A 23,396-nucleotide genomic window follows, 5' to 3' on the forward strand; every position below is an offset into this window, starting at 1 on the left:
GAAGGCAGACAAAATGGAGAGACAAAAAAATTACCCAAATGACAGAATAGAAAAAAGCTCCAGAAAAAGAACTATACAATATGGAGACAAGCAATCTACCAGAGCAGAGTTCAAAACATTGGTTATAAGGATGCTCCATAAACTTATGAAAAGAGGAAATGAACTCAATGACAACTTTAACAAAGAGATAGAAAACATAAAAGTGGAGATAGAAAACATAAAAAAGAATCAGTCATGAATGAAGAATGTAAGAACTGAAAGGAAGAATATGTTAAGAGAAATTAAAAGTTGATTAGATGAAGCAGATAAATAAGCAATTTAGAAGATTTGGTAACAGAAAATACCTAATCAAAACAGCAACAAGAAAAACAAAAAAGAATCCACACAAAATGAGGATAGTTTAAGGGACCTTCGGTACAACATCAAGTATACCAACCTTCGCATCATAGGCATACCAGAAGTAGAGAGAGCAAGAAATTGAAAACATATTTCAAGAAATAATTACTGAAAACTTCCCTAACCCAGTAAATGAAATAGACATATAAGCCCAGGATGGGCAGAGTCCTAGGAAAGAGAATCCAACAAGGTCCACACCAAGACACATTATCATTAAAATGCCAAAAGTTAAAGACAAACTGGGAATATTAAAAACAGCAAGAGAAAGGCTATTATTTACTGACAAAGAGCTCCCACAAGACTGTCAGCTGATTTCTCAACAGAAACTTTGCAGGCCAGAAGAGATTGGCCAGAAATATTCAAAGTGATGAAAAGCAAGGACTACAACCAAGAATACTCTACTTGGCTAAACATCATTAGAATCAAAGGACAGATAAAGATTCCAGACAAGAAAAAGCTAAGGGCGTTAGTTCATCATCACCAAGCCAGTATTATAGGAAATGTTAGAGGAACTTCTTTAAGAAGAAGAAAAAAAATGATAAAAATGTAAATAATAAAATGGCAATAATTGCATATCTAGCAACAATTACAACAATTACTTTAAATGTCAATGAATTAAGTGGTTTAAGATAGGGTGGACAAATGGATAAGAAAATGAGGCCCTTACATAAGTTGCCTACGAGAGACTCACCAGGTCAAAAGACTCTCAAAAAATGAAAGTAAAGGGATTAAAAGAGATGTTTATGAGAATGGAAACAAAAAAAATATCTGAGGTAGCAATACTTATACCAGACAAAATAGACTTTCAAACAAAGGCTATAACAAGAGACAAAGAAGGACCCAGTTATCCCACTCTATTTGAGTATTTAACTAAAGAAATCCAAGACAATACTTTGAAGGAACATCAGAATTCATGCATTTTTGAAGCATTATTTACAGTAGCCAAGATATAGAGGCACCCTGGGTGTCAATCAGTGGATAAATGGTTAAAGGAGAGGTGGTATACACACACACACACACACACACAATGGAATATTATTCAGTCATAAAAATGAATGAAATCTTGCCATCTGCAATAACATCAATGGATCTAGAGGGTATTGTGTTCAGGGCAGTAAGTCCAATAGAAAGATAAATGTCATATGCAGAATGTAGAGAACAGGGTAAACAAACAGCAGAACCAAGATCATAGATACAGAGAGCATTTTGAAGGCTGTCAGATTAGTAGTTATAAAATATTAATGGGGGTGTAGAGTATAGCATGAGGAATATAGTCGGTAGTATTGTAATAAATATGTATGATGTCAAATGGGTACTGGAATTATGGGTTGATCACTTCATAAATTGTATAAATGTCCAATTACTGTGTTGTACTCCAGAAACTAATATATTTTACAACAACTATAATTTAAGAAAGTCAAAATATAAAAAATGTTTAAGTTTTGAAAATAAAAGATTGTTAACCAAAAATTGTCTGGTTTATTCTTCAGTTAACTTTCAAAACAAAGAAATTTATTTATAGATGAATAAAAATTGAGAGAATTTGTATTTAGAAGGGTGGACCTACAATATACTAAAGATTAAACACACAATGCTATCTGTCTATCTATCTATCTATCTATCTATCTATCTATCTATTTACACACACACATACAACTTACTGTTGAACTGTAAAAGTAAACAGAAAATTAATAAAAACATTCAAGTTATTAAAAGAAGAATAAAAGAAATACTAAAGATTAGAGAAGAAATTAATTAAATTAGATATAGAGACTAGACACAATAGAGAAAACTGACAAATGCAGAAGTTCATTCTTTAGAAGATCAACAAAATTGATGTCTTTAACTACACTTGCCAAGTAAAAAGAGAGAAAGCCTCAAATGACTAAAATCAGAAAAGAAAAAGTAAAAATTACTATTGGTCTACAGAAATATAAAACAGATTAAAAGGTAGAATTATGAAAGAGCCTGGGCAAAATGGCATAAATGATAAAGGCTTTGTTTATCCCTTTTGCAACCAAATCAAAGTTGTGGCAAAAACACAGGGCAAACAGCAAGCAGGGGGCCTGGGGTCTAGATGAATAGAAGCTCCACAACTAGGGAGAGAAATAAGAAATCACCCTTCAATGTTATGAGTTAAGAAGGCTTATGATGCAAGGCTGCTGGTTCCGAAGAGTTAAGTGGGTCAGAGACTATGGGGAGCTGCAGGTAGCTGCTGCGGATGCCTCTTAAAGGTGTCACGTCTGCGAGCAGACTTTTGCCATGACAAACTCACTCGCTCTGAGCACTAGCACCAGGTTGACTGATTCAGGAACACCAGGGACTTACCAGGGGACACCGAGTTGATGGAATGAGAGCCAGATGTGGAGCTTTCTTCTAGGCAGAAGTGCTGGCAGTATCCATTGTTTCTCTGTTGAGACCTCCCCTATCCTAGTGTGTGGATGCAACACCATCATAGCTGAGATGTCACCAAACTGGAGAACAGAGGTTGCTCTTCCCAGAGGACTCCTTGAAACTCTGCCTCCCCCAACTCATGGCTCTACCAAAGCCACATCCAGTTGTATCCTTGGTGAGCCCAGGGCTCCTTACTGAGTAGCTCCAAGACCCAAACTGGTGGCAGCTGGCCTCTGTTTCTGGCATGGCTCCTTGAGGCAACTGTAAACACAGCATCATTGTTTGCTGACTCTTAACAGGTGGCCCCAGAGAGGCACAGGTTGAGGCTAAACTTGGCCTGCAGCTGAACCCCTTCAGGACTATACCACTGGACACCTACTACACACAGCCATGCTAATAAGACTAGGAGACTTAGGAGCTTTGCTTAGTACATAGAAACAGATGCAGGAAGGAAGCCAAAATGGGAAGACAAAGAAGCAGAAACCATATGAGAGAACAGAACACAGATTCAGAAATAATGGAGTTAAGCAATCTAACAGATGCAGAGTTCGAAACACTGGTTATAAAGATACTCAATGACCATAGGAGAATGCAGATGAACTCAGTAAGAACTTTAACAAAAAGATAAAAGACATAAAAATGGAAATGGAGATTATAAAAGGGAACCAGTCAGAAATGAAGAATACATTATCTGAGAAGAAGAGTATATTAGAAGGAATCAACAGAGTGGATGAAGAAGAGGATTGAACCACTGATACAGAAGACATCAAGGACATCCAATCAGAATGGAAAGAATAAAGAAGCCAAGACTATAATAATTTAAGAAGCCTATGGAGCAAAATTAAATGTAAAAACATTCATATCATAGGAGTACCTGAAGGAGAAGAAAGAAAAGTCAAAAGCTATTTGAAGAAATAATAATGCAAAACTTCCCCTAACCTAGCGAAAGAAATAGACATATTACAACAGAAAGCTCAGAGAGACCTCAAAAAAATGAACTCAAAGAGGCTCACTCCAAGACACATCATAAGTAAAATGCCAAAGTTTAAATAAAAAAGAGAGAATCTTAAAAGCAGCAGGAGAAAAGCAATTAGTTACCAACAAGAGAGCACCCATAAGACTGGCAGCCAATTTCTCACAAGAAATTTTGCAGGATGAAAAGACTTGGCACAAAATATTCAAAGTGTTGGTAATCCAGGATATACAAGCAAAAATAATTTATGCTGAAAAGCTATCACTTAGAGTCGAAGGACAGATAAAGGTCTTTCCAGACAAAAATAAGCTAAAGAAATTCATCAATATCAAGCCAGTATTATAGAAATTTTAAGAGGGGCTTTTTGAAGAAGAAAAAACAAGTATCAGAAACATAAAGAATGGTAATAATTACATATTTATCAACAAGTACCTCAAATGGAAAAGAATGAAGTGCTCCAACCAAAAGATAGGGGAACTGAATGGATAAGAAAACAAGCCCCCTACATATGCCACATACAAGAGACTCACTTCAGTTTAAAAGATACACAGACTAAAAGGAAGGGGATGGGAAAATATATTTCCTTGACGAACCTAGAGAGTATTGCACTGAATGAAGTAAATCAGATAAAGACAAATACCACATGATTTCCCATACATGTGGAATCTACAATAAAATGAGGAACAACAATGATAAAAATGAAAACAAATTCGTAAGTGCAGAGAATATTTTGAGGGCTACTAGATGGGAAAGAATTTGGAGGAATGATGAAAAAGGGGAAGGGATTAATAAGTACAAGTGGATAGTTACAAAATAGACATGGAGATATAAAGTATAGGATAAGGAAAATAGTTAACAATGTTGTAATAAATATGTAAGGAGAAGAGGGGAACTAGATTTAGTGGAGTAATCTCTTTATAAGTTATAGATATAGATATGGATATAGATATATAATCACTATGCTGTACAACTGAAATTAAAATTGCATGGCAACTATAATTAAAAAATTCATTGTACAATGTAAATGTGAGCAACTAATTGTCTATTATATTTCTATAAAGCTGGAGAAAAGGTAATATTATGGACATTTTTATCTCAGCAATTAGATAATCTATTGTAAATTAAACTGATTCCTAGAAAGATACAAACTACTGAAATTGACTCAAAAGAAATAGAAAATATAAATAGACATATAACCAAAAAAAAAAAAAGATTGAATTAATAATTTAAAAACTATCAACAAAGGAAAGACCAGGCCCAGAATTCTTCCCTGTGAATTTTACCAAATGTTCAGAGAATTTGTATCAAACCTTCACAAATTTTCCAAAAAAGGAAATAAAGGAAATGTTTAAGTTTTGAAAAGAAAAGATTGTTAACCAAAAATTGTCTGGTTTATTTTTTAGTTAACTTTCATTTCCTTTTTTGGTAATATTTTTTGCACATGATAGAATGATTTATTAGAACAAAGTCCATGACAAATCATATAAAATAACTATTTTTGAAAGACACCCATAGTCCACCTGAGGATAAACACAGCAGAAATACTTTTCAACACATTTTATGAGGCCAATATTATCCTGATACTAAAACTAGTAAAAAGACATGAAAAGAAAAGGAAACTATAAAGTAATTTTTTGTACATACAGACACAAACCCCCTCAAAATTAGTGAACCAAATGCAGCAACATATAAAAAGGTATACTATGACCATGTGCATTTAAATACATGAATTTAAAATTGCTTCAACATATAACCATTGATCAATGTAATACACTATATTAATAGAATAAAAAACAAAAACACATGATAATCTCAATAGATGCAGAAAAAGCATAAAGCCTGTTTATTGCTCTCAGGTAGTTCAAACATTTCTAAACCCAAATGCAGTAACTTCTTACTCTCATTATAAATCTGAATTATATACTCCACTTCTGTTCTTCTGACATTACTACCACATAGGACATCTAACTTCTCAAGCATTATTTGCTATCTACTTGACAATAAAACCAACTTTTCCTTTCCAGTGTATTTTTCACCTCAGATGGTATATATTTTCATCAGATGGTATATATATATAGTTGGGTCTTTTCACATTGTTAATTTATGTCATCATGCTCATGTTTTTATCTACCTTATTGATCACATAGAATATATTTATAATGGTCATTTTAATATTATTTACCACTAATTCTCTCATCTCTCTCAGTTTTGGATCTGTTTCTATTGAATAGTTTTTGTCTTGCTCATGGAACATATTTCTCCTGCATCTTTACATGTCTAGCATCTTCTAATTAGATGTCAAAAATGTAGGTTTTAAGATTTTTTTCTGGATCATATTATATTTGTTGACTGACTTTATTTTGTTCTGATGCGATGGTGTTTCATGTAAAATCAATTGAGTTCTTTCAAACCTTCTTTAAGTTTTTAAAGAGCAGCCTTTAAGGTAGTGCTAATTTATTCCCACTAGTAAGTGTTTTCTCTAATGCTACTGGGAATGAAAACTCTACCTTGTGAGCTCTAAGAATTGTTGGGTTTATTGCTTCCAGTAGTTCTTTCCACACCCTCTGTAACAGGTAATTTCTTCACAGAGGTGTGTGAATCATTAATCTGCCAACGACTTGATAGGATCTCTTTGCAGATATTTGGAGCTCTTTCTATTTGCTAATTCCTCTCTAGTTCTCTGCCTTGAAAACAGCCCTTCATCATCTCTAAACTCCAGCCTCTGGGCCAATAACTTAGTAAAATGCCTGATGCTCTGGATACACCTTCTGCCAAAATTTTTGATAATCGAACTTCTAACATTTAGTACTTTAAATTTTAAAACTTATCTGTCTCACGTCATCAGGTTTATAAGGTTATGTCTTGTATCTGTGTTTTGCGAACTTTTTTTTCCCAACGGGATAATACCAAGACATAGCTGTTTCAATAATATAAGTTTCCAGCCAAAGTCAGTCAGAGAAAACTTTTTTTTTTTTCAAGGCGGAAAGGCTCTCAACTCCCATTCTCATTTTAAGTACTTTTTAAAACTAAAAGTTAGGGTCCTCTTGGTATTTTTTTTTGTGGTCTTATTTTCTGTTTTGCACTCTGGACACTGTTTCCAGATCATAAAGTGGAAAAATTATGTCTCCTCTCAAGAACTACTTCTTGTACTGTTTGTTGTCCTAGATCTGAAAACTGTTGTTTTGTATAATTTTCCTAATGTTTGTTTTATTAAAGTAAGGGTTCAAGTCCAAGTCCAATTTCTATTAATCCATCTTAGTAGGAGCATAAGTTACTTACCTTATTAATATTCATTAACTTAAATATATATAATATTTTAATTTTTAAAAGTGTATGAAAGTGAACCAAATTAAAAAAAGGAACATTATTTATAATGTATATGAATATAACTTTCAGAATTTTTCATTTAATAAAAGGGAACCACTCCTCTTATGTGAAAAGTTTGGAGAATTAAGTATTAGATTCAATACTTTGAAAGCAGAAGCATTTATTTCACCTTGTATAATCTGTTGCAACAGGTTCTCAATAAACAGTTGAAGAAAGAGTAAATAATTGATAGACTCTGACAGATGGCTTTAATTTATTAAATTAATTGATATTAATTGATTTCTCCACCCCTCAATTTTCTAATATCTATGCTAAGGCTATTTATTCCCGCCTAAAACAATGTCCTCACAAATCAAAAGGATCAATTCTCTGAGTTCCTTTGATGCTGCTCCAATTTTTTTCAGATCTACATGTTGGAGGGTATGTGTGGTTTGATACAACCAGCCTAAAAGTGTCTAATCTGATAAAATGGAGACACTCATTCTTTTTGTATATTCACAGAATGTCCAATCCTTGATACATGTTGTCAAAGATAACACACATACACACACCTGATTACATGGAGAGAGACAAGAAAGCACTAATAAATTACAAAAAGACAAAATTCAGAGACTATGAAAAGGAAATGATATTTTAAAAAGCTAAAGAGGTCTACTGCCATGCCACCCTGAACTAGTCCAATCCTGTCTGATCTTGGAAGCTGAGAAGGGTCAGGCCTGGTTATTATTTAATGGGAAACCACCTAGGAAAACCAGGTGCGGTAGGTTTAAAAAATAAAAAATAAGGGATTGTAAACTGACAAGAGTATTGCAATCTGTGAGGTCAACTGAGGGTCGCTTCGCCTAAAAATACATACATACATACATATATACATACATACTGCTTCTGCTATAACAGGAGAAAACAATAGAATAATCGTGGTGCAAGTACATTTGTAAATGCAGTGACAAGAAAAAGAGGGAGTTTCAGTTTGATATCTTATGTTTTTCTCTAAAATATGATACCATATCATCAGATAAGGGTTGTGCTTGAAAAGTAAAAGAAGGTTATGAAGGGAAAAGTAGCTAATTGTTTTAAGTAGAAGTGACCTTATGTGCAATAGCTTCTGCATAAAATAGGTTTAATCTGCATTAAAATTTGTAAAAAATATTTACTAGGTAGCTTTGAGTATCCATAGAGGTTGTCGATTATTAAGTTTTTAGAATAATCTAATTTATTATATAGTTTTCTCTAGTAGCATTCAACTGCTAAAAAGAAATAATAGTTTGATCGCTAGTTTGTAATAGTTAGGGCCTTTTCATTAACCATTTATCTCTTCTTATATTACATTAATTATCATTTTTAAAAGATAAATATTTATAATTAAATTCTGGGATAGTAATAATCAAGAGAGATGGCTTGATTTTTTAATTAGAATAAAAGAAAATATTTTCTCTGATGAGTGAAAGATTAGAAGAGTGTTTTAGGAAAGAGATCATCTTCAGAATAATCTCTGGATCTGGATAACATCACCCTCTGTAATTTTTTCTGCTTGATTTCATCATAGTGGGTTTCTGTTATAATGAAATAAAAGGAAGTATTGATCAATAGAACACAAGCTCTAAGAATAGCTATAAATAGCATAACTGTTAAAAGTGTTCCATTGTCACAAAAGTGACTCATAAGAGGTACGTTAGGGGCCATGAGAGACTGGACAGAGAACAAAACTATAGCACATGTCTCTGAATATCTGAGTGGCATATACAATAAAGGAGACCCTTTAAACATGCCAAAAGATTTTCTAATTCCATGTTATAAAATAATGTCCAATTCTCCCATAAGCTCCTGCTTTTGCCACTCTAATTGCTATAAAATTGCCTAGATCCTGTTAATACAGGGCATTTGTATGACATCATGAATTAATCTGTTCCTATTTACTCATATGCTTACATTATTTTCAAGAGTGTACTTTGTAAAATGAGTGGTTTATTAATTTTTAGGACTCACGGATGTTGGCGAAGAACATGTATTCTATAATTTTCATGAAGTAATGGAGCAGAAGTCAAGTGCGAGGATTTTAAAAATTTATTTTGTGGAGCATCTAAGACAAAAATAGAAAACATTCGAATATATGACCATCACTCTCAAAACAAGGCCTTAGTAAAGGCATTAATATTTAAGCATAGAGCTTTTTCTAGTAAGTATAAATGTTAGGATTTATGTAGCCACTATAAATTGTGTTTTTACATAATATATATACTATTTAGCATACAGGCCTAGAAGAAGTAAAGAAGTGACAGAATGGAGTTATAAGAAAGACAATCAATAGGTTGGATATTACAAATAGATACAAAAAGAGCTGAGGTACTGGTCTCATGTCAAAGGTAAAGATTTAAGGGAACAAATACTAAATAGGAGATTGCCTTAAATAATAATAGAACTAAACTAAACCAATCAAAATAGGCTTATATAACACAGAATCCTTTCATCTAAAAGGCATAGGAGTCAGAGAAGAGCACACAAGCAATAGAACTCATCAGGAAGTGACAGTAAAGAAACTTAGACTGTCTTAATATGAAATTGACTTCTAAAACAAGGAAGATAATCATCCTAAATCACCTGAAATGTTGCACCACTTCTTGGTAACTCATTTGAAAAATACTCTTCATAAGATAAAATATATCTTGAAAATAATTCAGAAAAATGGCCAAGATTTTTATTATTATTAAATTTATCGGGATGATATTGATTAATAAAATCAAATAAGCTTCAAGTGTACAATTCAAAAATACTTCATATATATTGCATCATATGTATATTGCATTTGAATTCACCACCTAAAGTCAAATCTTCTATCACAATGGATTTAACCCCTTTTACCCATACCTATGTCCCACCACCTTTTCCTCTAGTAACCACTAAACTGTTATCTGTGTCTATGAGTTTTTGCTTGTTATGCTTGCTCATTTGTTGTTTTCAGTTTTATGCCTCCACATGTACATAAAATCATATGGTTCTCAATTTTTTTTTGGTCTGTCTTATTTCGTTTTGGCATATTCTCGAGATCCATCTCTGTTTTCACAAATGGCAGTATTCCATCTTTTCTTAAGTCTGAGTAATATTCCATTGTATATATGTACCACATCTTCTTTATTTAATCATCTATTGATGAGCACTTCAGTTGTTTCCATTTCTTGATCACCATGAATAATGCTGCAATAAACAGCGGGGTGCATATATTTTTTAAAGTATTTTTTTTTTTCAATTTTGGAGGCTAGATACCCAGAAAAGGATTTGCTAGGTCATATGGTAATTCCAGTTTTAATTTGTTAGGAACCTCCATACTGTTCTCTATAGTGGCTGCACTGATTTACATTCGTGTAAATGAGAGTTTCATGTGTATGAAGGTTTCTTTCTTCCAACGGCCTGTCCAACACTTGTTTTTACTTGTCCTTTTGATTTTAGCCATTCTAACAGATATGAGGTGGTATTTCATTGTGGTTTTGATTTACATTTCCCTAATTGCTAGCAAAGTTGAGCATCTTTTCACATGTCTCTTGGCTATTCGTATGTCTTCTTGGGAGAAGTGTCTACTCAGGTCTTCTGCCCATTTTTTAATTAGATTGTTTGTTTTATTTATTGTTGAGTTGTATGAGTTCTTTATATATTTTGGATATTAGCCCCTTATTGAAGACGTTGTTTGCAAATATCTTCTCTTATTTACTTGATTGCCTCTTTGTTTTGTTGATGGTTTCTGTTCTGTGCTGAAGCTTTTTAGGTTGATACAAAATACCTAGAAATAAAATTAACAAAAAATGTGTAGAACTTACACACTAAAAACTATAATACATTATTAAAAGAAATTGAAGACATAAAGAAATGGAAAGATATTCTATTAATGGATTTGACCATTGCTAAAATGGCCATATTATTCAAAGCAACATACAGATTTAATGCAATCCCCATAAAATTCCAATGGCATTTTTTAAAGAAATAGAACCAAAAAAATCAGATTTTATGGAATCACAAAAGCCCTGAATAGCCAAAAGAATTCTGGGAAATAAGAACATAGCCAAAGGTATCACATTGTCTGACTTCAAATTATATCACAAAGTGACAATAAATTGAAACAACATGATGTTGCCAGAAAAACAGACACACAGACCAATGAGACAGAAATAAGAGCTCAGAAATAAACCCATATATATATATGGCAAATAATTTTCAACAAAGGAGCCAAAAACATACAATGGTTAAAAAAAAAAGTCTGTTCAATAAATAGTGCTGGAAAAGTTGGAAAACAAAATGCAAAAGAATGAAACTAGATTGCTATCTGTCACCGTAAACCAAAATGAACTCAAAACGATTTTTAAAAAAGCTAAATATAAGACCCTAACAATAAATTGCATAGAAGAAAACATAAACTCATGAGCCTTGGTTTTAGAGAGGACTTTATGAATTTGTCCTCAAGGTCAAGGGAAGCAAAACCAAAAGTAGATGAATGGGACTATATTAAAGGTTGTCAGGATTTTGAGGGATCTGTGAACTCTGATATATCATAAAGATCAAAGGAGTCATCAGGTGGATTAAAAATGTTTTAAATATTATCCATCTTCAAATATTTGAATTGCTGCTGTAAGTGAAATATTAAATAGAAGCTATACATCTCCAGAGACAATAAATAGAAGCAAATGGAGAAAAATATCTAAAGGTAAAATTTTATAACGCATATATCTAATTATTTAGCAGTCAGTTAGAAGCCAAAATATTGCAGATGAATCTCTTACAATGACACAACAATTGTCAGTGACAATCAGGGTTTTTTCCAACACTGGTAGTTCATGGTTGTATTAATAATTCTTAATTAGATTTATTTAATTTCCCCATTTTTTAAGATCCCTGGTAAGATATTTCTAAATCAACAAGAACTTTTGATAGCTGAACCTTTTATACTGAATTACCATTCACAATAGGTTGCTTATCCTTCATGGAAAAGATTGAAATCATTCTTAATTAAGCATTCAAAAAAATCAAAATACCTATTTGTACAAGTGTAAGAGTATTTGAGACTTGGATCTGATTAACAATTAACCCAAGTTTAAAGCTGCACTCCAACAAAGCCCATCAAAATAACACCATGGAGGAGCTTGCACTATGAGACTATAAAGTGATATATAAATAAAAGACAACAGTGCCATCAACATTATATTTTTTTCTATGTCTTCAGAAAGGGCATTTTTATTGATGTGAAGTATCCTCATTATAGAGCCTTAGAATAAAATCCTCCACTGCCAATCACTTTTCTAATGAGCATCTGAACATCTCTGTTTCCAAGGTAATATACCATGGGATTTAATAATTGAGTCACAACTGTAAGTCACTGTCATCAGCTTATCCTTGCTAGATGGCTTTATTTGCCTGATGGTCACAGGAAGCAAAAAGGAGGCACAGCCATTATGGACAACGACTATAGTTAGATAGAAGGCACATGTGGAGAAGGCTTTCCGCTTGCCTTCAGCTGATGGGATCCTCAGGATAGTTGAACAATAAAGGTTTTAAAGGTACAAATGAAAATCAGAGGAACTATGAGTACTGCAATTCTACAAATGAAGTTGGCCAGTTCACTGATGTAGGTATCAGTACAGGCAAGCTGGATAACTGGTGGGATGTTACAGAAATAGTGGTTGATCTTCTTTGGGCCACAGAAAGAGAGTTCAAAGACTAAGAGGGAGCCCATTAATAAGAAAATAAAATGAACCATAGCACAAGCGGCTGCCAGTTGACCACATACCTGCCAGCTCATAAGGATAGGATACTGAAGTAGATGACAAATGGCCACATAGTAGTAATAACCCATGACCCCAATAGCATACAATTAGTGACAGAAAAACCAAGGAAGGAGAACATAAAAATGGCACAGTTAATACATGAGATTGTTCTAAGCAGAGACAACAGATTGATGAGCATCTTGGGCAGGATGATGAAAGTGTAGCATATCTCAGAAGTGGACAGTATCCCTAGGAAGAAGTAGGTATTGGAGGCTACTATTTAGGTAGATGACAGTGACAATAGTGATGTTCCCACTCAGTATAATCAGATATAAGCAGAGAAAAATAGCAAAGAAAATGGTCTGGATTGCTCCAAACTTGGAGAATCCCAGTGGCAGGAACTCTGTCACAGAAAAATTAGCTTGGTTGACTAGATCCCTGAGATTGACCTACAGAAAATAGGAATGAAGAAATAGATTGCTTACTCTAAAGGATGCATAGTCAGTCCCACTATGGATTGAGGAACAATAAATAGGAGAAGATGGAAAAACTAATACCAGTAGGAAGTGCTCTATTGATCATATCAATTTATGGAATTGTTTCAAAAACTTCTATTATATCTGTTTTCAGTGACATTTTTGCATCTCTTATAGTTTTTAAGTTCAGGTAATGTTTTTGCAGTTTTAAAATTTTTTATATTTTTATTTTCTTAATTATAGTTCACATACAATATTATATTAATTTCAGGTGTACAACACAGTGATTAGACATTTATAAAACTTGTGAAGTGATGACCCTGATAAATCCAGTACCCATATGACACTACACATAATTATTACAATACTGCTGACTCTATTTCCCATGCTATACTCTATATCTCCACAACTATTGGGTGGACTTAGAGCATATTGTGCTGAGTGGAGTAAAACAGAGAAATATAAATGCCATATGTGGAATCTAGAAAACAAGATAAACAAAGAATAGAAATAAGCTCAAAAATCCAGAAAGCATTTTGATGGTTGTCAGAGTGGAAGCTAGAGGAGATGGTAAAGGGGGGAGGAGATTAAGAGGTATTAGTCTAGATAATTTTTTCACACTGACTTCTTTGAATAGCAATTAATGAATATATATGAAAACTTTCTGTGTAACCCTAGCTCTGTCACCTATTATCTATGTAATCCTCTATGCCTCAGTTCTTTTCATCTCCCAAGTGTCTTATGAAAATTAAAGCATTTAACAGAGCATTATACATTATAAGCTTTTAATAAAAGTCTGCTTTTGCACATATATTAATTTTCAGGAAACGTATTTTAAGCATATCTCTGTCTAAGGTTTTATTTTTTTTTTATTTTAAAACCCTATTTTCACAGAGTGACTGGACCAACATTTGGACCAAACTTCTATTTGTGCATATGTTTGTGACAATAATATTGTTGACTTTAGCTCACCCTTTCACCTAATTATACAATGTATTTGATGGACTTGATAAAGGGGAGTTGAAAGTTATGAATGCCCTGCTATTGCTTTATTTATTATTATTATTATTATTATTATTATTATTATTATTATTACTCTGGCTCTTCGCAATGCTTTACATATCAATTAGTGTCTGGTAGAACAAACACCACCAAGATCTTCCCTGGGGAATGTTATTTATTTACCTCTTCATTTTCTATCTTTGAGACTTATGCAATAGATAATTTGTCCACAGAATGTTAGGATGGTGAAGTCTAAAGAAAGGCATCTCAGGTACGCACTCAGTTTTTTTAGTCCCCCATTGTTTATTAGACTTTTTAAATATACCATTGTCACCGGAGAATAGTTTAATGTAACGTTCAAGAATGGAAGTTGAATAAACTAAATGTCAAATCACATTCTTGACAAAAAGTTTTAAGTATCTGCCCTTTCTCAGTTATACATGGAAGACTTCCTAAAGTAATTAGTCTTTCAGAAATGGTCTATAGAGGGAGTCAGTCCCATGAGTTCTGGGGCGGGGGAAAAGTCTTTGTCATTTGCTTGAAGCCATCCCTGTGCTTATTACAGTTCAGTTGGTGATACCCATTGAATTGTATTTCCTATTAAACGTTGCACTATTCTCCATTTTTTCAAGCTACCATTTATTTTTGTGTCTTTCTCTCCTCACATGCTCTCCTTTCACCACCACTAACTAGATAGACTAAAGCTCATAGGATAATTAGAACATTTCAAAAATTATCATTGGTGACTGACACTTCTCTATTAGTACATCTAAACACTATCTTCACTCAATTTCTCATATAATATAACCCAAAAATGAAATCCAAAAATCCTTTAATCAATGAGACTCAAAAATTAATATAACTACAATCATTCCTATTCTATTTCTTTTTACTACTGACATCTCAATGTCCCAAACTATGTATTCCTGTTTCCTCTGCTGAGCATTCTGAGTATCCCCCAAAGCATCACTGAAAAACTTTTGTCTCTTATTAGTTATGGTTTCAATATGCCGGTTTATATTTATAATTTTCAAAACTCAAAGGAGCCATTATAGTAACATTATTTTTGGCACAGTTCCAATTCTTCTCTCAATGAGTAAAGAGATTGAAGAACACACCATTGACCCTAAATCTCATAGGCCCAATAGGAAAAAAAGGGAACGGAAAAAAAAAACTGGCATTGACAATTAGTCAGCAATTAATCCCAGGTTGCTTGGTAGCTAATTAGAAACTGAAGGTCATTGGAAATTAAGAAAAGAAAAGTGATAGATAAGGACAAAGGTGGTCATAAATACAGTGATGGAAGGAAATTTGACTTTGGGTGGTGAATACAGTGCAATATACATACAATGTATCATCGAAATGTTACTTGAAACCTATATAATTCTATTAATGTTGCCCCAATAAATTTAATAAACAATAAAGAAATGAATGTGGAAAACCAATACCACAGGGGATAATGCAAAGCTTTCTTTTCCGAGATCTTTTATTTGAGGGAGAAGCCCTTTTTTCCTTTGGGCTTCACCAAGACAAAGACTTGCTTAATCATTGCAAAAAAAGAAACAAAGATTTTTCTTTTACTTTAGGTTCATCTGAATCATGAAGATGTATTTTCTGCACTAAGGAGAGGTGCATAGGAGTGTAACATGAGAGATGGGCACCTTGAAGAACTGTGGCAAAGAGCAGATTTGAGGACAAAGAAAGTTGTGGAGTTTTTAGGTGTAGGTAACAGAAATGATGCTCTACTTTTTTTTAGATTCCTAGAGGTGAAAAGATCTCCATTCAAGTGTCTGCCTTAAGGGTAAAGAATAGGGTTAAAACCTTGTGGATAACATTCTAGACAGCTTGGGTAGTCTCTAATAATCCTCGATCTTTTCTGAAATTCTCTGATGGTCTGGTCCAAGACAAATAAGAGGGGCTGTAGCATTGAAGAAAAACTGATTATGTGCCTGTTCTACATTTGTATCCACTGTTTTCCTATCCAGTATTTGAGAAGAGGTTAAATGTAAAGCTTTCTTTTGTTAGTTCAGCCAACACAGTTTCTAAACCTCGAAGTTTTCTGGAAATTGTTATTCTTCCTCCTGGGTGAGATATGAAAAAGCCCACTGACTCTCCCCTCCCTCCGAGTAATGAATAACTCACAAAACGATGTCAAAAAAAAGATTGAAAACACCCTCACAATGAGGTCTTCTTCCAACTGACTCTGTTTGCTACAGATCAGTGGCTTCCAGCAGAGATGTTTCTGTTAGCAGTTCCCTCAGTGCAGCAGAAACTCACAAATGAGATGATTCCTGACTCAGTTTGTTTCTTTTAATTTCTATCATTTTCAGAGGCTACCAACAAAGATCTGACAGAAGCTACTACTGCTTTCAGCAATTTCCATATGTGTACAACAGTCTTAATAGCTGCTGAATTCCTGGGTTTCTTAGACCTTTGGTTCGCTCAGGGTATCTTCCTAAACAAACGTTTCTCCATAGGGTGTTAGCCAAGTCCTCAGCCTTGGTACTGCATAGCTCTGAAAATACCTCTTCAAATAAATCTAAAAATTATTGTAATCAGTCATATTTCTAGAATCATTTATTGATAATTGTGAACTCAGAAGCTAGCTCTTACCTCATTCTCATGCACTTAAAGAAATTTTTCAGGAAGGAAAATAGTCATTCCTTTTTATTAGAGTTTAAACTCAGGTTTTCAGTAAATATAGTATGAAACATATTTCAGTATCCCAATATGGTTCATTTGTGAAAACAAAGAAATAGCTCTGGGTATCTTTTAATTCCATATTCAGAGAAAAGTATACTAACAAAACTCAAATTGAGACCCTTTGTCTCTAGGAAAGTTTTGTCTGTAAATACTGCATACCACCTCCATTGACTTCATCCCCAAACTACCAGAACCACACTATAAAATTGGCTTTCTCAGAGTAACCAGTCAACATTCACAAGTATGCCATATGCACAATACAAAACATAAACTTCAATTATATTTTCTAGCAATTGCTATTGTAAAAGTGTAAAATTCTCCAGTAAGCTAGTCATAAAGACAAGACAGGGAGTGATATCTTCAAGTGTCGGCTTCCAAGGGGGGAAAAATCACCACCAGGATGCAGATAACAGAACTGTCTCCCAGGCCCTGTTTGCTATAAGATTTAAGAGTCCCCCAGAAACAATATATCTTTGTACCAGACAATAACAGCCAACTTCTGCTTCTATAATCTGCTTGCCTGTTTAATGTTTAGCCAGGATGTAGTTCTAGGAGACGTCCTGTGCAAAGATATACTAATGGCTAACTTCTGCTTCTGTAAACTTGCTTGCCTGATGTGGCTTTAGGCTTTATAAGCTACCTCCTCTGGAAGCTCGAGGCTGATTCTCTGACCTTGTGTAGTGGAGAGAGTCCGTCATCGGCTGGCTAATAAAGGCTCATAATTAATCTCAATTGGCTCCATAGGTCTTGGATGTGAATGCGCCACAACACTATAGAAAATCATTTCTAATTTCTATATTTACGTTCTTTAGAATTCTATGAGACAAAAACTGTCAAGAATCTTTTTTTTCACTACTCCCCTCTCTACCCCAGAGTGAGTAAGAGAGTGAAATGTGTGTGTGTGTGTATTGCATTGTATTGAAGTAAAGGAAAGAGACATTAGGTGAAGAAATAAAAGATAACATATATCAAATATGGAGTTCAAAATCTAAGAATATGAAATCTCAAAAAATTAAAATTAAAATAAAATTTCTAATGCATAATATCGAAAATATTTCTGGACTGAAAAAGAAATCTGTGTATTTGATTTAATTAAAGCAGTTGTTACAGGCTGCTCAAGCTTCAATATTATTGTACAATATAAAAACTAACAAAAGATGATGGTTAATTTTATGTCTCAGCTTGACTGGGCCATGAGGTAGCCAAATATTGGGTCATATATTATTCTGAGTGTGTCTGTGAGGATGTTTCTTGATAAGATTAACATACAAATCAATAGACTAAAAAAAAAAAGATTGATCTTCCTCCAATGGGGGTAGACCTCATCCAATCCACGAAAGACCTAAATAGAACAAAAAGGCTGAGTGAGAGCCCTCTCTCTTTCTCTCTCTTCCTCCACCCTACCTCTTTCACTTCTTGGCTGTCTTCAAGCTAGGATATTGGTCTTCTCTTGCTTTTGGATTTGGACTTGGACTTAAATTTATACCATTAACTTTTCTGATTCTCAGACATTTGGACCTGGACTGAACAATACCATTGGGTCTCCTAGTTCTCCAACTTGTTCTCCTTGTTCTTCAACTGGTGATCTTGGGATTTCTTAAACTCAGTAATCACATAAACCAATTTCTTATGATAAATAGATATATATTGTGTATTGTATATATTCTATAAGTTCTGTTTCTAAGAAAAACCCAGACCAATACACAAAACATACTCTGCATATAAATGATAAAAAAATAGAAATGGAAAGAGAAAAGAAGAAACCTTAAGAACATTATAAAAAAAGGACGGTGGTATGTCAAGTGAAATAAGCATAGTACAATCTAGCATAATGAAAGAAAATCTATTAGTTTAAATAACTGAGAATTTCAAGATAAAAATGATCATATGGCTCAATTTAGAGACTTGCATTACATTGTTATGCTGAGTCTTGACTCAGAGGAAAATCTCTGAAAAAAATCTTCATCTATAGTTTACTTTTTCTCCTTAACATGTATCAAAACTATATATGTATATATGATTTTTTATTTTACGTGTCTCTCATTTACATAGAGAATGTTTTCTTCCTGTTTTGATAAATTTTTAACTCCATATTTAGGACATGATCTGAGGTTAACACGTATTTGCTGAATGAGTAAATATTTTTATCTTTTTTTCTTTCCTTTAAAAAATTTTTTAAATAATAGTTATCATTCAATATTACTTTACGTTAATTTCAGGCATAGAATATTAGACGGTTATATAATTATAAAGTGATTTCATTGTCTAGTATCTAGCTGGCACTATATATAGTTATTACAATATTATTGACTATATTCCCTATGTTGTACTTTATATTCCCATAACTATTTTGTAACTATCAACTTCTACTTCTAAATCTTTGAAACTTTTTCACTCAGCCCGCCAACCCCTCTTCAATCTAATAACCATATGTTTGTTCTCAGTATCTATGTTTCTGTTTTATTTGTTTTGGGCTTATTTTGTTCTGTTTTTTTTTTTAATTCCACATATAAGTGCAATAATATGACATTGGCATTTGTCTTTCTCTCTCTGACTTATTTTACTTAGCATTATTCCCTCTAGGTCCATTTATATTTTCATAGTTGTAAGAATTCATTTTTTATTGCTGAGTAATATTCTACTCTATATGTACTATGTTTCTTGTTTTTAAATTAAATTTATTGTAGTGACACTGGTTTATAAAATGATATAGATTTCAAGTGTACAATTCAATAATATGTTATACACATATTGCATTGTGTATTCATCACCCAAAGCTAAATTTCTTTCTATCATCATGTATTTGACCCTCTTTTATTGATGCTGAATTTACTCCTGGGCCATAAGCTTTTGTTTCTTCGTTTTTTTTCTGGGATATCTTTTTCTTCTTTGCAACCTCCTCTCCTTTAGAAACAATCTGCTCTTTTTCAGTAAGGATCTTCTCCTATCTGGCAGGGAGAGCTCATGTAGGAATTAACCCACCCATGAGTTCTGTAAGTTCAGAGCCACATCTTGAAAGCTTTGTTCATCTGGATGTGCTCAATGACCAGAAAATCTGTATCTAAATTCTTAATTTCCAGCATTACTCTCTGCATTTTTAAACACATGCAGAAAAAAATTAGCACTTTTTTTGGGCCAGCAACCCTATGTCTAGCCCCACTGTTTGGCCTGGACATGCTGACCAACTCTGCCATTGTAACAACATGGCACACATTGCTTCTGAAAAGTAACATCCTTCAGATACTTAGTGATTTTTCACCTATAGGTATTCTTGATGGCCTGGGTAGTTTCACAAGTGTCTTAAACACTAAGATTTTAACCTCTTGAATTGCATGATTGTGTGGGGTTTTCTGGACTAAATGAAAAGAAATCCATTTTCAGAGACACTTTTTCGAATTAGCGTTTTGGATTTCTTTGAATAAATACACAAAAATATAATTACTGGGTTATAATGTAGTTCTGTTTTTACTTTTTTGAAGAATCTCCAACTGGTTTTCCAAGATGGCTGCAACAATTTATAATAATACACGAAGGTCCCATTTATTCCACATTTAACTAACACTTGTTTATTAATTTATTGATAATAGCCATTCTGGCAGGTATGAGGGAAATTTCATTGTGGTTTAATTTGCATTTCTCTGATGATTAACGAGATTGAACATATTTTCCTATGTCTATTTGTCATCTATATTTCCTTTTTGGAGAAATATCTATTTAGGTAATCTGCTAATTTTTAATTGAATAATCAGATGTGTTGGGGAATGTGATTTTGAATTATGAACTCTTTATAAATTTTTATATTAACCATTATCACATATATCTTTGGTGAATATTTTCTCCCATTAAGTAGGTTGTCTTTTCATCTTGTTAATGGTTTCCTTGGCTGTGTAAAAACTTTTTAGCTTGTTTTAGTCTGATTTCTTTACTTTATTTATTTATTTATTTATTTATTTACTTACTTACTTACTTACTTACTTATTTATTGATTTTTTTTGCCCAAGGCAGCATATCAGAAAAAAAAATATTACTAAGAACAATGTCAGAGTTTACTACCTATGTTTTCTTTTAGGAGTTCTATGGTTTCAGGTCTTCAGTTCTTTTCCCATATATCCGTCCAGTTTCTCCAACACCATTTATTGAATAGACTGTCTTTACTACATTGTATATTCCTTTGACATAGCTTAAGTGACCAAATAGGTATGGATTTATTTCTGTGTTTTTTAATCTGTTCCATTGATTTAAGTATCTGTTTTTACGCCAGTTCATGATGTTTTGATTACCACGGCCTTGTATTATAGTTTGATATCAGGTATCATGATTCTTTCAACTTTATTCTTCTTTCTCTAGATTGCTGTGACTGTGCAGGGTTTTTTTGTGGTTCCATAGAGATTTTTAAATTGTATGTTCTACTTTTGTAAGGAGTGCCCTTGGTGTTTCGATAGTAATTGCATTAAAATCTGTAGTATTCACATTTTAAAAGATGTTAATTCTTCATATTCAAGAGCATAATATATGCTTCTGCTTATATACTAATGTATATAATGTATCATGTTCAATTTCTTTCTTCAATGTCTTATGATGATTTCAGGAGTTTTATCTCCTTAGTTAAATTTATTCCTAGTTATTGTATTGTTTTTGATACAATTATAAATGGGACTTTTTTTCTTAATTTCTCTTCTAATAGTTTGTTATTGGTGTATGAAAAATGCTGGATACAAATTTTGTATACAGATATTTATTGAATTCATTTATCAATTATGAGATTTTTTTGTTGATACCTTTGGTTTTCTCTATATTTTGTATCATGTCCTCTGCAAATTATGACAGTTTTACTTCTTACCAATCTGAATCTTTTAAAATTTTTCTTGTCTCATTTTTGTGAGTAGAATTTCCAGCGCTATGTTAAATAAAAGTAGTGAAAGTGGACATCCTTGTCTTGTTTCTGGTCATAAGGAAAATTATTTTAGCCTTTCTCATTGAGTATGATGTTAGCTGTAGGTTTGTCACATATGGCCTTTATTATGTTGAGGTATGTTCCCTCTATTTCCACTTTGCTGAAAAATTTTTATCATAATAGATGATGGATTTTGTCAAAAAATTTTTCTGCTTTTATTGATATTATATAATTGTTACCCTTCATTTTGTTTATGTAGTTTATTATATTAGCTGATTTGCAAATATTGAACCAGCCTTACATTCTAGGAATAAATCCAATTTGATCATGGTGTATGATCTTCTTAATGCATTGCTGAATTCAGTTTACTAATATTTTGTCAAGGATTTTTGCACCTATTTCGCAAGGAATATCAATTTATAATTTTTTTGGTAATACCATTGGTTTTGCAATTGGAGTAATGATGCTCTTGTGTAGATGATTGGGAGCCACCCCTCCACTTGAAGTTTTTGGACTACTTTAATAAGTATAGATATTAATTCTTCTTTGAATGTTTGGTAAAATTTACCCATGAGCTATCTTGTCCAAGATTATATTTGTTGAGAGTTTTATAAATACCGATTTGATTTTGTTACTAGTAATCGGTCTGTTTTTTTTTTTATGTTTCATCTTTATTCAGTCTTGGAAGATTATGTTCCTAAGCATTTATTCATTTTTTTCCCAGATTATCCAATTCATAGATATATAATTGCTTTTAGTATTTTCTTATAATTCTTTGTACTTCTGTGGTGTCAATTGACACTTCTTTTTTCATTTCTGATTTTCCATGTGGGTCCTCTTGCTTTTTTCTTAATGAGACTAGTTAAAGGTTTATCGATTTTGTTTATATGTCAAAAAAAAAAACAGAAGGGAGAAAGATGGCGGACTAGGTACATGCAAGGTTCGCCTTCTCCCAGGTCCTCATTGAAATTACAATCAAATTATAAAATAACCAATGTGGAGAATCACCTGAAGTCCAGCTGATTGTAACACGTATATCTGACAATATAAAGGAGGCACACTGAAGCCAGTAGGAGGGGTAAAGTCACAAATCTGACTGGACCCTCACCTCTGGGTGGTGGAGGATCACCGGGAGGAAGAGCAAGGCTGCAGAGGCTCTCCTGAAGGAGAGAGGGGTCTGGTCTCATCTGGCGGCTCCCTAGCCCAGGGTACCAGCCCAGAAAGAGGAGACCCCAATAACTCTGACTGTAAAAATCAGAGGAGAGTCTGGTCATCTGGTTGAGGTGGAAGGAGACTGAAACCTTAGAAGCCCCTTTGAAGGACCCGCGCACAAGCTTTTTGACCTGTAGACTCTCTCCTAGGACATCGGCTGTGGTGAGAAGCTTATGTGATATTCATTCTGAGAAAGTCTGCATTACCTGGTGCCAGAGAGAGGGCTGGGAGAAAGCCACCATTGTGCCTTAGTCTGGCCACCCATGGGGAAA

The 23,396-nt window shown here is 33.3% G+C and overlaps 1 pseudogene; it reads right to left on the reverse strand.

The window, feature by feature from the left end:
• Window positions 1-12,329: 12,329 nt before the first annotated feature.
• On the reverse strand, window positions 12,330-23,186 carry LOC118612941 (annotated as a pseudogene).
• Window positions 23,187-23,396: the final 210 nt, after the last annotated feature.

The sequence above is a fragment of the Rousettus aegyptiacus genome, unplaced genomic scaffold (assembly GCF_014176215.1).
Source record: "Rousettus aegyptiacus isolate mRouAeg1 unplaced genomic scaffold, mRouAeg1.p scaffold_m13_p_17, whole genome shotgun sequence".
NCBI classification, from domain to species: Eukaryota; Metazoa; Chordata; class Mammalia; order Chiroptera; family Pteropodidae; genus Rousettus; species Rousettus aegyptiacus.